General features: G+C 35.5%; 1 long non-coding RNA gene across 3 annotated transcripts in view; it reads left to right on the top strand.

The window, feature by feature from the left end:
- LOC105732381 (uncharacterized) overlaps positions 1–14,143 on the top strand; it is a 325,595-nt gene extending 311,452 nt beyond the window's left edge. For all 3 annotated transcript variants that reach the window (XR_010336610.1, XR_010336611.1, XR_010336612.1), the window contains exons 3-4: positions 9,086–9,149; positions 12,578–14,143. This is a non-coding gene — a long non-coding RNA (uncharacterized LOC105732381). The remainder of the gene's footprint in view (positions 1–9,085; positions 9,150–12,577) is intronic.
- Positions 14,144–15,162: the final 1,019 nt, after the last annotated feature.

Below are 15,162 nucleotides of genomic sequence, written 5' to 3'. Positions count from 1 at the left end.
GGGGCATTTTGTACAATTCTGGTTGTAGAAGTCCCTATGCTACTCCACAACAGGTGCTCCAATCTCTGACTTGAGATTAAAATGCCTGCATGACCATGCTGTTAGGTCACCTAAGAGTGGCTGAATTTGTATGTTCCCAAATTAAAAATGGCATCCTCTCAGTGCCAGGTCTAGGGAAAGACCATGTCTTTCCCTCACAGCATCTCCAAGCCTCTCCCCAAGTTAGCTCCAGGACCTGGGGGAAACAAAATGCTCTTTCTTGGCCTGGGTGGCTCAGATCTCTGGAGGAAAGGTGAGTCACAGAGGGAGGCTCTCTGCCTTTCTCACATATACTGGGGCTTCACTGACTTTTATCAGCCAGACACTGTCACAGAGGCTGTTTGCCAGCATTCTCCTCCCTGGGATCTGGGGTGTCCTTCATGATTCTGGTGGATCCCCATTTTCCTTCTTGAATTAAAGCACACAAAGTTGTTTTTTATCTACTATATTGCTATTTCCAAGGGTCTGAGACATGCTGAAAGCCTCTAATCTGCCATCTTGGGGAAAAACGCAATCAAATTGATATATGCAGCTGTAGTTCATTCATTTTCACTGCTGTGCTATATCTATTACAAGATTTTTTCCACAATTTATATGTGTAATGTTTTTCCCTCTTTTTTGCTAGTACTCAATGATGCTGTGAACATTTTCGTAAATATCTCTTTGAACACATACATAAGAGATTATTTAGTTTTCATCACTCTTTGATATAACCAAACTATTCTTCAAAATAGATGTGGCAATTTCTATTTCCCCTAGGGGAAATTCTACATTTCCCCTAGGCTTCAGATCTTATCCAACACTAGGTATTGTCAACAATAGATATATTTTTGTTAATCTGTTGTGTATTTTTTAAATTCCATTTTTTTACTAGCATCTTTTTTCATAGTACTTACTGGAGTTTAGCTATCAGATTCTATTCAAATCCATCACTTGGTTCTTCTATATTTGTAGAACTTATTCCTTATATCTTCAGAGTAATCCTTTGTTGGCTATCACAGTCATCAATGCATACTCCAAATTGTAGATTTTTCAAAACTTTGTTCGTAGTATGTTTTTTATTTCTGGCTGAATAGAGGTTCTTAAAATTTGTATAATCCAATTTATCCATAGTGAAATCCTCTTCAATCATGAGGTTATGAGGATATTCTCTTAAATTTTCTTTCTACAATATTAAGTTCATTATACAACTTTCTTCTTTTAACCTATTAATATATCCTTAATAAATGTTCTATTTAGTTTCCTAATACTTTATTTAAATTTTCACCTCTGGGTTCATGACAATATTTGTCCATATAGTTGGCTTTTCTCGTACTATCTTTTTTGGCTTTGATAATAAGCATAATTAATCTAATAGAACCAGTTGGACAATTTTTATTTCTTTCACAGTCTATACATAGTAGAGATTATTTGTTCCTTGAAAGTTTTATAAAGTTCACTTACAAAATTTTCTAGCCTTGATATTGGGGAAAAGGTAGAACACTCTAGAATACTGAAATAATTGCTTTAATTGTGCCAAAGTTTAATAGTTATTATTTTTAAAAAATTTTCTATTTCTTCCCAATACAACTTTTGGTGATTCTTCTATAAACTATGCATTTTATCTAAATATTAAAATTTATTGGATGACAGTTATTAATAGCATTCATACACGATTTTAAAAATTACCATTGGATCTATAATTATGTCCTATTATCATTTTCTTTGTTATATATGTCTTTTTACACTTTATCAGTGTTGCAAAAAGAACCAGATTTTAGTTTCTGATACTATTGTTCCTTCGTTTTCATTTTATGAATTTCTGCTTTTACATTTATAACATCCTTTCTTCTTCATTTCAGCTTATTCCACTATTTCTATTTCTTGAATTAAATCTATATTCATCTATTTTCCAAGCACTTTTATTTTCCAATAAATTCATTAGAAATCTATCTTTCAACTAAAACAGATTTACAAGAAAAAAACAACCCCAATCAAAAGTGGGTGACAGATATGAACAGATACTTTTCAAAAGAAGACATACATGAGGCCAACAAACATATGAAAAAATGCTCATCATCACTGGTCATTAGAGAAATGCAAATCAAAACCACATTGAGATACCATCTCACACCAGTTAGAAGGGCAATCATTAAAAAATCTGGAGACAACAGATGCTGGAGAGGATGTGGAGAAATAGGAACACTTTTACACTGTTGGTGGGAGTATAAATTAGTTAATCCACTGTGAAAGCAGTGTGGTGATTCCTCAAGGACCTATAAATAGAAATTCCATTTGACCCAGCAATCCCATTACTGGGTATATATCCAAAGGATTATAAATCGTTCTATTATAAAGACACATGCACACGTATGTTCATTGAAGCACTGTTTACAATAGCAAAGACTTGGAACCAACCCAAATGCCCATCGATGATAGACTGGACAGGGAAAATGTGGCACATATACACCATGGAATACTATGCAGCCATAAAAAAACAATGAGTTTGTGTCCTTTGTAGGGACATGGATGAATCTGGAAACCATCATTCTCAGCAAACTGACACAAGAACAGAAAATCAAATACCACATGATCTCACTCATAGGTGGGTGTTGAACAATGAGAACACATGGACACAGGGAGGGGAGCATCACACACTGGGGTCTGTTGGGGGAGAATAGGGGAAGGACAGCGGGGGGTAGGAAGGTTGGGGAGGGATAACATGGGAAGAATGCCAGATATAAGTGATGGAGGGATGGAGGCAGCAAACCACATTGCCATGTATGTACCTATGCAACAATCCTGCATGATCTGCACATGTACCGCAGAACCTAAAGTGCAATAATATATATATATAAAGAAATCTATCTTTCCCTTTACATATTACTTGTTAACAGTTGTATTTTCAGTCTCATTTTAGAGGGAGGATCTTGTTTTCTTTCTTCCTTTATCACTCTGTCACCATCACTTCTTGTGGGATAGTTTGCCACTTCCTCCACCAAAGTCCAGACTCAGCTTATTTGATGTCAGTCTGAGACTCCTGCTCCTAAGCCCAATTAGGAATTTGCAGATCCAGACATGAAGTCAGAAGGTGGCTTTGCTCATTACCTGATCTCAAGAGACCACAGTTTTCTTCAGAGCCACAGCCCCTGCCAGGAGGCTAAGAGGGGACACATGTTTTTCTTTTCTTTATTTCTTAAGTGTGTTTTTCCAGAGAATAAAGATAGTTCCATTCCAGGAACAATCAAAATACAGTAAAATCTGAAATCACTTATATTTACCTTTCTGATAAAATAGTGGTAATGGTGCTCAAAAGGTTAAGAAAACTACTTATTCCTTCTTCTGAAAAATTGATATATGAAAACCTTTACATAAAAGAGAAAGAACATAAAGAGAAATAACTCATATGAAATGGTAAAATGTTTGCCTTAATGGTTCCTGTTACGCTTCTCCAATATTCTGTAGATATCTGTTGATCATTAACCACTTGAGTGGCATGACAGGGCATAAAAGGAGAGCTAGAGCTCGAATCCACTGCCAATTAAAAATAGCCACTGACTTTGGATGCCTGAATATATGAATAATTGAAAAAAAATTTTAAGTGATTTCTAACAGTAAGGGACACGTCATTTACTTGATAAGCTAAAATGTCCTTTAAACCACAATGTATGTGAATGAGGAAATAAAAAGCATTTAAATATAACTCTTTAGGTTATGGCTGTGCAAAGGATGACAACGGAAATATAGAAAATAAGGATCAGTATAATTGAGAAAGCTGGGGTGTGAAAAGGACATCTGTGTTTAAACAAAAAGACAAATACTGCGTATTCTTACATATATGTGGAATCTAAAACAACTTAATTCATGGAAGCAGAGAGTAGAACGGTGGTTCCTAGAGACTGAGTAGAAGGGGAACAGGAGGAAGTTGGTCAGAGGATACACGGTTTCATTTTAGGCAGGAAGAATAAAGTTTTTGTGATCTATTGTGCAATGTGGTGGCTATAGTTATTAATAATGTACTGTGTATTTCAAAGTAACTGAGTAAGTTTTCAAATATTTTCCTACAAAAAATGATAAATATTTGAGGTGATGGATATATTGACCTTGATTTAAACATTCCACATTATACACATATATTACAATATCGCACTGTATTCCTTAGTACATAGTATAGTAAAAATATAGAATTAAAATCTTCTGGTACCACTGTCGTATATGCCATTGGTTGTTGGCCAAAATGTTATTAGAGGGCACATAGCTGTATACTGTACCCCATCACTCAGGTATCTCCTACAAGATGATGTTACAACTGCAACATCTGCCTTTCCTGTCACTTAATTTCTCTTTGATATGTTCATTCTCTTTATCTTTTGTGGTATGTTCGGTAAGAATCTCTTGGCTTAATTTTCTACCATATTGATTTTTCTATTTAGCTTTTTAAATATATGATTTTAGTATTTTATCATTAAAAATTTCAGATATGTTAAAATAGAAGGAAATAATAAAACCCATTTACTTATCATTAAATTATCTTCAACAGTTGTTAACGTGTGATCAATTTTATTTCATCTACCAGCACTGACTTGATTTTTTTAATTTCTATGATCTTTGTTTAATTATTTTTATGGGGTAAATGTTCACTTGTAGCATTCTGAGTTTTTCAGGTATGCATCATGTGTTTACTGTACTTAAATATGTCAGCCCACTTTTACTGTATTCTTAAACATTTGATGAGTCTTGATCGTGCTCTTCACTTTATGGCTGAAATTCCTGATGAGATTGTCTGCTGCATATTTGCATAACCCAGGTAAGGGTTAAGGATTGTACTGAGTTGCTGGAATTTGTGCAGCAGTGTGTTTGCGAGATGTTCTTGAGGACGCAGAATGTGTGACTGGACCAAGTGCATCAGCAGCTGGTCTCCTGGGTGTGAGTGCTCTCTACTTCTCAGTCTTGCCAGCCACTTGGAGTTCTGCCTTATTTCTCAGACCCAAACTCCCATGTGCTAGTGCCTCCAGGATGCAGACATCCTGACTTGCCAAGGAGTAACATACTGGGAGTCTGTTTTCCTAAATGATCTTGCTATGTTACTCAATTAATTACTCAGATGGTGACTACTGCCTCTGTCTCCTCTGCGTCCACCCCTCTCTAGTGTCTGCTCCCATTATCTGCCTAATGCTGCTCTGCTTCTATCTGCTTTCTATATTTCAGGCATTCCCCCTAGATTCTTGTCAGTGAGATGTTCCCTTTCTGTTGTTCTAATGTAGTTTGAATTTTCATGATTTACTTTTGTAGGTGCCATATGAAAATAAATAAGCGTTTGTGCTCTGGCCGGGCATGATGGCTCATGCCTGTAATCCCAGCACTTTGGGAGGCTGAGGTGGGCAGATCACTTGAGGTCAGGAGTTCTAGATCAGCCTAGTCAACATGGTAAAATCCCATCTCTATGAAATACAAAATTAGCTGGGCGTGGTGGCACACACCTGTAGTCTTAGCTACCTGGGAGGCTGAAGTAAGAGAATATCTTGAACACAGGAGGTGGAGGTTGCAGTGAGCCAAGGTCGCACCACTGCAATCCAGCCTGGGCAACAGAGTCAGACCCTCTCTCAAAGAAGAAAAAAAGGAGTTTAGGCTCTGGACTCAGGCCGCCTGAGTTGAATCTTGGCTCTGCTGTTTCCTAACAAAGCTTCTTGATGCTCCATCCTTGAGGTTCATTAGCTGGAACACTGAGTTTACCCATAGTGAATGCTCAATAAATGCTAATTATTATTGTTATTGTTATTATTATTTGGAGTGAACACTGCAATATGCACTCTTTATGTGACCACTGTGTTACTTCTCATTACTTATGTGACCTTAGGCAAGTTACTCAACATCTTTTATCCTCATATTTTAATTAGCAGATGGAGATAGCAATACTTACATTATTAGGTTAGATTACTGTGAAGACCAGAAGCAATGTACTTAATTGAGCAAGCATCTCTACAATTTTTCAATAAATTTTAGTTCTTGTATTAAACAGATATTCTATTCTGGCTCGGATGACTAATCTGTTAAAAAACACAACTGTCCCTGAATTGACCTATGACCAGTCGTGATCATCAGATGGGAAGATTATTCTGTTAGATGAGTGCATTATCATTTAATGCTCCATGTATCCGTTTATTTGCCCAACTGGAACAGCTTGCCTATCATTATTGTGGGGTATTAAGACTGGCACAATTTCCACCACTGTCAAATAGGGTATTACTCTGCTTTAGCTGTGTCAGCTCAAAGTAGTGGGACTCAGGCTGTCACAGTGAAATTAAATGGTAGCCTGGAACTATGACCTATCAATTAGTATAAGCTGGATATACACAAAAACTTAATACACAGTAGAAGGTACAGCTTTAAGGCAATACATTTCTAGGGCTTTAATTTCATTTTTACTCTTCCTTCACTTAATCTGCGTGAGGACCCAAGAAACTCTGATGAACTGAAGCCAATATCTTCCCTCCTTTTCTTTCACTGTTACCCCTCTCTTTGTGATTGTCCACTTTTCATTTTTTTTAAACAAAAGTACACCTAGGGATATACATTTCTAAGAAATTAAATGGACAGTTGGAAAAAATGGTGCCTCTGGGTAGCGTCATCTTGCCAATAAGGTACTTTAAATACTCAACTTTCAACCACATTGAAGAAAAACCTAATCGACCCATTATCCAATGAATCACTGCAATTCTATCAATGACAAATAACTATATGATATTTGGCATCTAAGGAGCATTTGAAAGAGTTGTGATTACCTCATGCCAGTTAGAATGGCAATCATTAAAAAAATCAGGCGACAACAGATGCTGGAGAGGATGTGGAGAAATAGGAACATTTTTACACTGTTGGTGGGAGTGTAAATTAGTTCAACCATTGTGGAAGACAGTGTGGTGATTCCTCAAGGATCTAGAAATAGAAATACCATTTGACCCAGCAATCCCATTACTGGGTATATACCCAAAGGATTATAAATCATTCTATTATAAAGACATATGCACACATATGTTTATTGCAGCACTGTTCACAATAGCAAAGACTTGGAACCAACCCAAATGCCCATCAGTGACAGACTGGATAAAGAAAATGTAGCACATATACACCATGGAATACTATACAGCAATATGAGTTCATGTCCTTTGCAGGGACATGAATGAAACTGGAAACCATCATTCTCAGCAAACTGACACAAGAACAGAAAACCAAGCACTACATGTTCTCATTCATAAGTGGATGTTGAACAATGAGAACACATGGACATAGGGAGGGGAACATCACACACAGGGGCCTGGGGAGTAGGGGCTAGGGGAGGAATAGCAAGGGTGGGGGGATTGGGGAGGGATAGCATTAGGAGAAATACCTAATGTAGCTGATGGGGCAATGGAAGCAGCAAACCACCACCATCGCACATGTATACCTATGTAACAAACCTGCACGATCTGCACATGTACCCCAGATTTTAAAGTATAATTAATAAATTAAAAATAAAAATAAAAAAAAGACGTGATTATTTATATGATTAACTTGTTTTAGTATTTGCATCTATGAAAATAAAAAGGTGAAACATAATTGATGCTGAGCTCTGTCCAGTAATAAGCAATATTCACCAATGGATATGTGATTTAATGAAAACAAGAAAATCTCCATTCACCTCACTAAAAACTGCATTTCTGACAACACTTTACTTTTGTCTTAATAATTATCAACATTTTAATATATTTTATATTATTTTTTAAAGGTTTATGTTAATAGTAATTGTCATGATAATGCAATCTAGGATGAAACATTTAAAACACAGAGCCTCTTCGTCATACAAAAATTGAAAACTTTTAAATTTCATCTTCATTCATTAAAAAAATATTTAGTTAGTATCTGCTCTCGACTAAGCCCTGTTTCAGATATGAGGAATTTAACAGCAACAAAAGATAAAGCAAATTTTTGTCCATATGGAGTCTGTTTTCTGGTAGGTAAAGATGCACAAAAACCAGATAATAAATGCACATATAATTTAATGGCAGAGTTACATAATTTTGTACCAGAAAAATATTGTAGTGTGTTTAATAAGACTTTCAAGCACAAAATGTTATATTAGGATAATATTCTGTGAAGGAAAACTGAATGAAAAACATGAGTCCAAGGGGTATAAAAGAAAGATTAAAATGAAAATCTGATCATGCATTTTAAAAATAGATGATGCTAAAGATCATATGGCTTTATATTTATATGATATTTGCTTTATACTTATATTTCTCATATTATATATAAGTATATATAATCACATGGCTTTAGATTTCATTCAAATATTAAAAACAGTGATAGAACAGTGTTCTAAAATTATTTTATTTCACTTTTTACAATACACAGGACATCTTACTCTTCAAAAACAATGAAAAAAAAATGGCTCTCTTCTTTAAGATACATAAAGGAAAACATGTGAGCAAATATGAAGACCACTGGACAGAATGCACAAATTCTTGTCTTAAGAGAGTGCAATTTAGATTAGTATCCTTCTAAGGTAAGATGTTAGCATCTTACCTTAGGAGGATGCTAAGGTGTAAAGTAATGCATAGACTCTAGATTTTATTAAATCAATCTCTCTTAGGTGATAAACATCACCTAAGTAATAGAGTATGAATTTATGTTAGTTTTTTCTAAATATTTTCTTTATATTTTATGTCGAAGCAAATAACTTGCTTGAAAGTTGAACACCAAACATCTCCTTAAGAACATAGTGATAGAGCAACTCTTTTTAACGTTTCAAAAAACCAATTTTTAAAAAGTGCAAGAAACAAACTAATCCTGTGAGTTTTGAATGTCCTGATAAGTTATTGGAAAAAGAAATGCTTGCTTTTATAATGTCATTATTGTTTAGTTGGGAAATGACTTCAGTGATAATAGAAAATGCTTTGTATAAACCATGGCACATTCCTCAGATTAACAAGCTTCTGAGACTTATGATGCTGACAGTAATAAAACCTTCTAATAATATATTTGTTGTAATTCTGAACATCTAGTACTGTAACGGGCTGACTCTCTGTTGCAGGTTTCTACTGAACCATGAGAAAACTATCATGAGTGAAGCGAGGAGGGCTTGTCTCCATCTAGTGGTCAGTATAATAATATTAAATATTACTATTATCCTAAAATCAAAATATGTACATGTTATTTTCTTAATTGTAGTGAAAAATGATACTAACCATGATAGTACTGTTACTTTCTAATCATGTATATCAAATTGACAAGTAAATAATCAGATAGAAGATACATAATCTTGAAGTAGACATATTGAAATACATAGTTTGAATACACTGTCAAAAGTCCATGTAGCTATTTCCCTTCTATAAAAAAAAAAAAAAAAAAGATGAGAACACAGGAGAGTAAGGATGTCCTCAAAATTATATATTCCGACATATTTAAACTTTAAAAAAAATCACCCAAGAGAAAAATGTTTGACCTATTAGGTGAAATGTTCTGTCTATAAACAGTGGACTTAATGTGTAAGCAACTCACATTAAGGGATCTACCCAGAACAGGAAGAAAAAAACATCTTTGGTTTTGATTAGACCATTTATGGCACAATCAAAACTATGTATAGTTTTTCAATTGAACTCATGGAGATAGAGAATAGAAGGATGGTTACCAGAGGTTGGGAAGAGTAGTCAAGGTCTGGGGAGGAAGTCTGAAAGGCTAATGGGTAGAAAAAAATAGAAAGAATGAATAAGACCACCTAACATTTGCTAGCACAACTGGATGAATATAGGAAAAACTAATTTAATTGTACATTTTAAAATAACTAAAAGAGTATAATTGGATTGTTTGTACATGAAGGATAAATGCTCGAGGCGATGGATAATCCATTTACCCTGAGGTGATTATGATGCATTACATGCCTGTATCAAAATATCTCATGTAAATGATAAGTATATACAACTACTATGTATCCACAAAAATTAAAAATTAAAATTTTACAAAACTGTATACAGTTTTGTTTTATAGCCCAGAAGTTGTTTGTTTCAAGGGCATAAAATGTGTGGCAAAGGGATTTTTTACACCTACTTAAAAATGTCAAAATATTGAAAATGAAGGAACACTATCCCTTCACTTTCATTAGCAATAAAAACAGGTTGATCTCATGTTAATTTTTCCAGATCAGATTTGATTTTTTTTAGCATCGTGATATATGAAATGTCATCCTATAAGCCTCCTCAGATCTTTGGCCAGTTTTCCCTTGGCACCAATCAGCAGGAGGAAAACACAAGAGATTAGTCAACAGAATAAATTAATGAGATTAGAGACTTGCCTTAAATTCAGAAAAGGACTTTACATTATGCAAAAATAACATGGTGTGGAGTGATGATAGAGACCAGTTAACATTAGCTCATTACATTAGTAAGGGTGTCATATACAGACTGTATGAGGCTTTTCATGCCATAGGAGTATTTATTTTATAAGTTAAACTTGGCTTGAATAATTTAAACATTTTCTGACAACTAGGACAAGGTTCTAATGCCAACAGATCACGGCCAATGACTTCCATGATTTCTTCCTCCCTCTGAGAAACTGGCAAGTGCTGCAACTTTCTTAGGAGAAAAGTGTCTAGGCATATTTGGGAAAACCTTACAAAGAGCAACTCCTAGAGACAAGTATAACTTGTATTGATAAAGAGAAAAGGAGACAAACATCATGTATTCCACTGCCACAGAACATTCTATTGTGAAAATTCTTCTATTGACGACCTTGTGTATCCTTTTTCCTTGAATCTCAGCTTTCTCTATGACTCTCCTGAAACCACTGAAATAGTGAGGAAGTCATGCTGAGCCTTGGTCAGAGAAGTTCTCACAGATTCCATCTTCATCTCAGAGTGCTCTCCATGAGCCTTGAGCCACTATGAAAGACAGAATGCTCCAGATGACAGGGCTTAAAACACAACCCACCGCATGAGAATCACACAAGCATCAGCATCTTCCAGTCAAGCCCTGTGCAAATTCCTAACCCACAAAACTAAAATACAGTAAAATGATTGCTTTATGTCACTATGTTTGATGGTTGTTATACTAAAGTAGTTAACCATAACATTTCCATTTATTCACTTTCTAGGTCTCAGCATAGATTTCACACCTTTTGAGAAGTCTTTTCTGACCCCATAGTCTGGGTTAGATATCCCTCTGACTACTGCCTTATCCTAGCAGTTTACATATGGTGCTATAATTGTCTGCTTATTTTTGTTTGGTCTTAGTGAAAAGAAAAATCATGTCTGAATTGATTATCACTGTACTCTCAAAAGCAGCAATGCCTGGTAAATATGGTAGGCAATAAACAGACATGATCCATTGAATTACTGAATGTGTTTCTTATATAAGTAAACACTGATCTCTGACTTCACTAGGAAGAAGCTCCTCTCCTGTTATACAAAGAAGCCCCTCGCCTGTTATGCTGTTTGACAATCAGCTTCCAATAAAGGCAGTCACATGAAATATATCTCAGCAAACATAACTCAGCAGTGTGCACTGCATAAGGCACTTGACCACCTAAATTATTAAAATACACAGAGGATTGAGAAATAGATCTGGGCCGTGAGAAATTCTTTTCCAACTATTTGTTTAACTCCATTGTTCTGGGTTTTGGCCAATCAAAGGTTAAATTGATTTGGATCAGTTCTATGCTCATAGCTTTTATAGATAAGAAGAATATTAAGACTGTGAAGACTCATGATCTGCTTTCTAAATGAAGACAAATGGCCTCTCTTATCCTATAAAGAAGACATCTGTGAATTGGCAAATGCTAGCACAAACAAGTTCATTTTGTAACAGTAAAACTGTCAAGAACACGTTTAAACTGAAAATATACAACTAGGAAAATTTTACAAGATGCAGATGTCATGTAAGGCAATGAGTCAAGCCAAATGACCCAAAAGATGTAATGGGCAGAGATTTTTATAAAATGAATAAAAGATCAGAGCAAATGAAATACACACGTGTGCATGCACACACACACACACACACACAAAATAGAATGGTCCTCACTCTTATGTCACTTTCAGTTCCCAGAATCACCCTAAAAGTGAAATATGCTTGCATAAGCATCTGCCCTGATTAAAGAATCACCAAGGAAAAGTCCAAATGTACCCAGGCACTGACTCCATCCTTCTCAGATAGAAGCTTCAGCTGGTCTTCTAAACTCTTGGCAGTTGCTTATAATTTCTCATAAGTCCTGCCTTAGTGGTCTTCTATCACTTTGAGTCTGAGGAGCCACTCTGTGATAAATGGTATTATAGTTTCTGAGTTCAATGGATTAATGGTATTAGAGCAGCCCCAAACATTCCTTTGTCTGTTGCATTCTTTAGGGAATGAAATTCCAGTTTACTGTCAACCCATTTCAAGATTCACTTTTCTACGACATATTCCCGTAGTCTCACACATGTAGTCAAAACTTAATTTAAAGTCAAGGCCTAGAAAGTTTAACTACATTGCTCAGATTCACATAGCTAGTGTCAGAGCAGAAATTACCTGCTAATATATTTTTCTTTTTTTCCTAGGATGGAGTCTCGTTCTGTCGCCCAGGCTGGAGCGCAGTGGTGCAATCTTGGCTCAATACAACCTCCACCTCCTGGGTTCAAGAATTCTTCTGCCTCAGCCTCCCCAGTAGCTGGGATTACAGGCCCACACCACCACACCCAGTTAACTTTTGTATTTTTAGTAGAAACGAGGTTTTGCCATGTTGGCCAGGCTGGTCTTGAACTCCAGGTGATCCACCCACCTTGGCCTCCCAAAGTGCTGGGATTACAGGCGTGAGCCACTGTGCCCAGCCCTGCTAATATTTCTTATGCATCCATTTGGCATTTTACTTATTTCAGAATGAGATCCAGATACCCAAACTCCTGAACCACATAGAAAGTAAAATTCCCTTGAAGAGGAGACATAATGTTTTATAAATTCTCTGTCCAAATCACTATATATATGTTAATAGAGGTAGACTACATTCCAAAAGATTTGATCTGCACTCTAAGTGACACAAAAAGAAATAAAAAGTATTCCCAAATAACAACAGCCAAGAATGGCCTTATTTTTCCCAATATATATTTCTCCAAATCAAATGCAGCATTCTTACTTCCAGCAAAAGGGAAGAAAGTTAACCTGGAATAAAATGATTCAAAAGAAAACTGAGTTAGGAGGGAGTTGCTTTCTTCTTTCGCTTGCAAAAATAGGAGCAAAGAGTCAATCTTTTGGATAACAAGAGAAATATGGAGGGAAAAGGCCACAATGGGAAGAGACAAGAAAAAGAATAAAGTGAAAGCCCTTTAGAAATATATAATTATTTGAGTGAAGTTGGGCTGAAGAAGGACTCCAGCATAGTTTCATTTAGCCTATCTCTTTGAGCCTGCCTTTGCTTTCCCAAGTTAATCTCCAGAGTCCACTCAATCTTAAGCCATTAAGAAATATTCTTGTGGTGCTAACAGATTACTTGTGTATGGCATAGCATTAATTAAAACAATAACATTTTAATTAGTTTCTCATGCCAAAGATTAGCAGTAATCCTTTCTCAAGGTTGTTTGTTCATTATACCCTGAATATGCAATATTTCCATTGGCTTTCTGAACTCAGGTATCAAACAAAATGGCAGCCAGCAGGTTCTGTGGCAGAGGAGTAATGATATGTCCATGGACAAGCCCCATGCCTTATGTGCCTGGAAGCAACACTGGTTTCTCTCACACCCCGTTGTTAAGTCACCTATCAAGATGTTCTTGTTAAAGTCAAAGAAGCTGAACAAAGAAATAATTCTTTAGAAAAAGAAGATGGCCATATGAAGCTTAATATCCCCTTTAGAGATAAATTAAGAAAAGACAAGATGATTCATCTATTTCTGTGGTTGATCACTGGCTAGTGGTCTAAGGGCTCTTTATAGGGGTGAAACACAGCTGCTAAAATCTACTCCAAAGTTTTTGACAGTAAATCTGTGCTATTCCATTGCAATGATAATGCTGTTAAAGGCTTGTTCTTACAACCAAATCCAGAACATGGGATTGAAAACATCAGGGTTCAGAGGATCCTGGAGTGATATACAATATTTTTGTATATGAAAATAAAGCATAAATTTAACAGTTTCTCAAGTTGAGAATTAATTCATTTAGACTGGGAAGGGATGTTAGAAATCCCAATTTGTTTACCTGGGCTTTGTTAATATCAGAGTCGTATTGAAGGTATCCATTAGGGCAGTTAATACAATATTTACATTTTCTTTATGTATCTTTTTCACTTTCCAAAATAATCAGAAACATCACAGCACCTAGGGTAAACATGTCACTAATTTGCCTTTCATATTTAAGGTATCTAGCTAATGATTTTTGGACAAGCATCTCTACGCATAGCTGCACATATGGAGATATAGCTCCATGTATGAAGTATACCTACATATATGGAGATAAGCTTATAAATGGATTGCAAACACATCTACACAGAAATTACATATATATAAATAATTTCATACATTTCTATCTTGTAGAATTTGGGCAAAGACCAACTGATTTTTCAAAAGGAGGAGCAACGAAAACTTTGAAAAGCATAAAAGAAGTCTCAGACTTTCTTTTTTACTAACATCTGTTTTTGTTTGGTTGATTGGTGAGTGGGCGAGTTGGACCTTTTTTCCACTTTTGGGCACATTTTCAATTAGGTAAGAACTTAAGAGAAGAATAATACTGTCCAAGGTGTGTGGCTCTTGAGATAATTTTAGGGTTTCCCTAGACAACGGTAAATAAAAGTGGTATGAAAAGTGATACATATTAAAGATACGCTGCCACCTACATGCCAGGAACTTTACTTTGTTCTTTACTCTTTATTTAGTCTTTGCAACATCTTATAATATATGTATTTTACGATTCTCAATTTACAGATAAGGAGTTTGAGGCTCAGAGAACTAAAAAATGAACAGTTTTTTTTAAAGAGTTTTGGAGGAGACTTTCAGCTTTTTAAATTTTCCCTGAGCACAATTTTCATTGAATCACTCACAGATCTCTCCATAAATTTTGCCTTCCTTTATGCAAAAATTATACTCTCGCTTATTTTATTGATTCACTCAACAACTATTCATGTGTTACCTTCTAGGTGCCAAGTACTTTTTGAAGCA

Source organism: Aotus nancymaae, unplaced genomic scaffold, assembly GCF_030222135.1.
Source record: "Aotus nancymaae isolate 86718 unplaced genomic scaffold, 86718_ANA_hifiasm-v0.15.2.pri h1tg000040l, whole genome shotgun sequence".
Classification (NCBI taxonomy): Eukaryota; Metazoa; Chordata; class Mammalia; order Primates; family Aotidae; genus Aotus; species Aotus nancymaae.
Note: the sequence above shows the minus strand (reverse complement) of the source record. Positions and strands in the feature narration are given on the sequence as shown.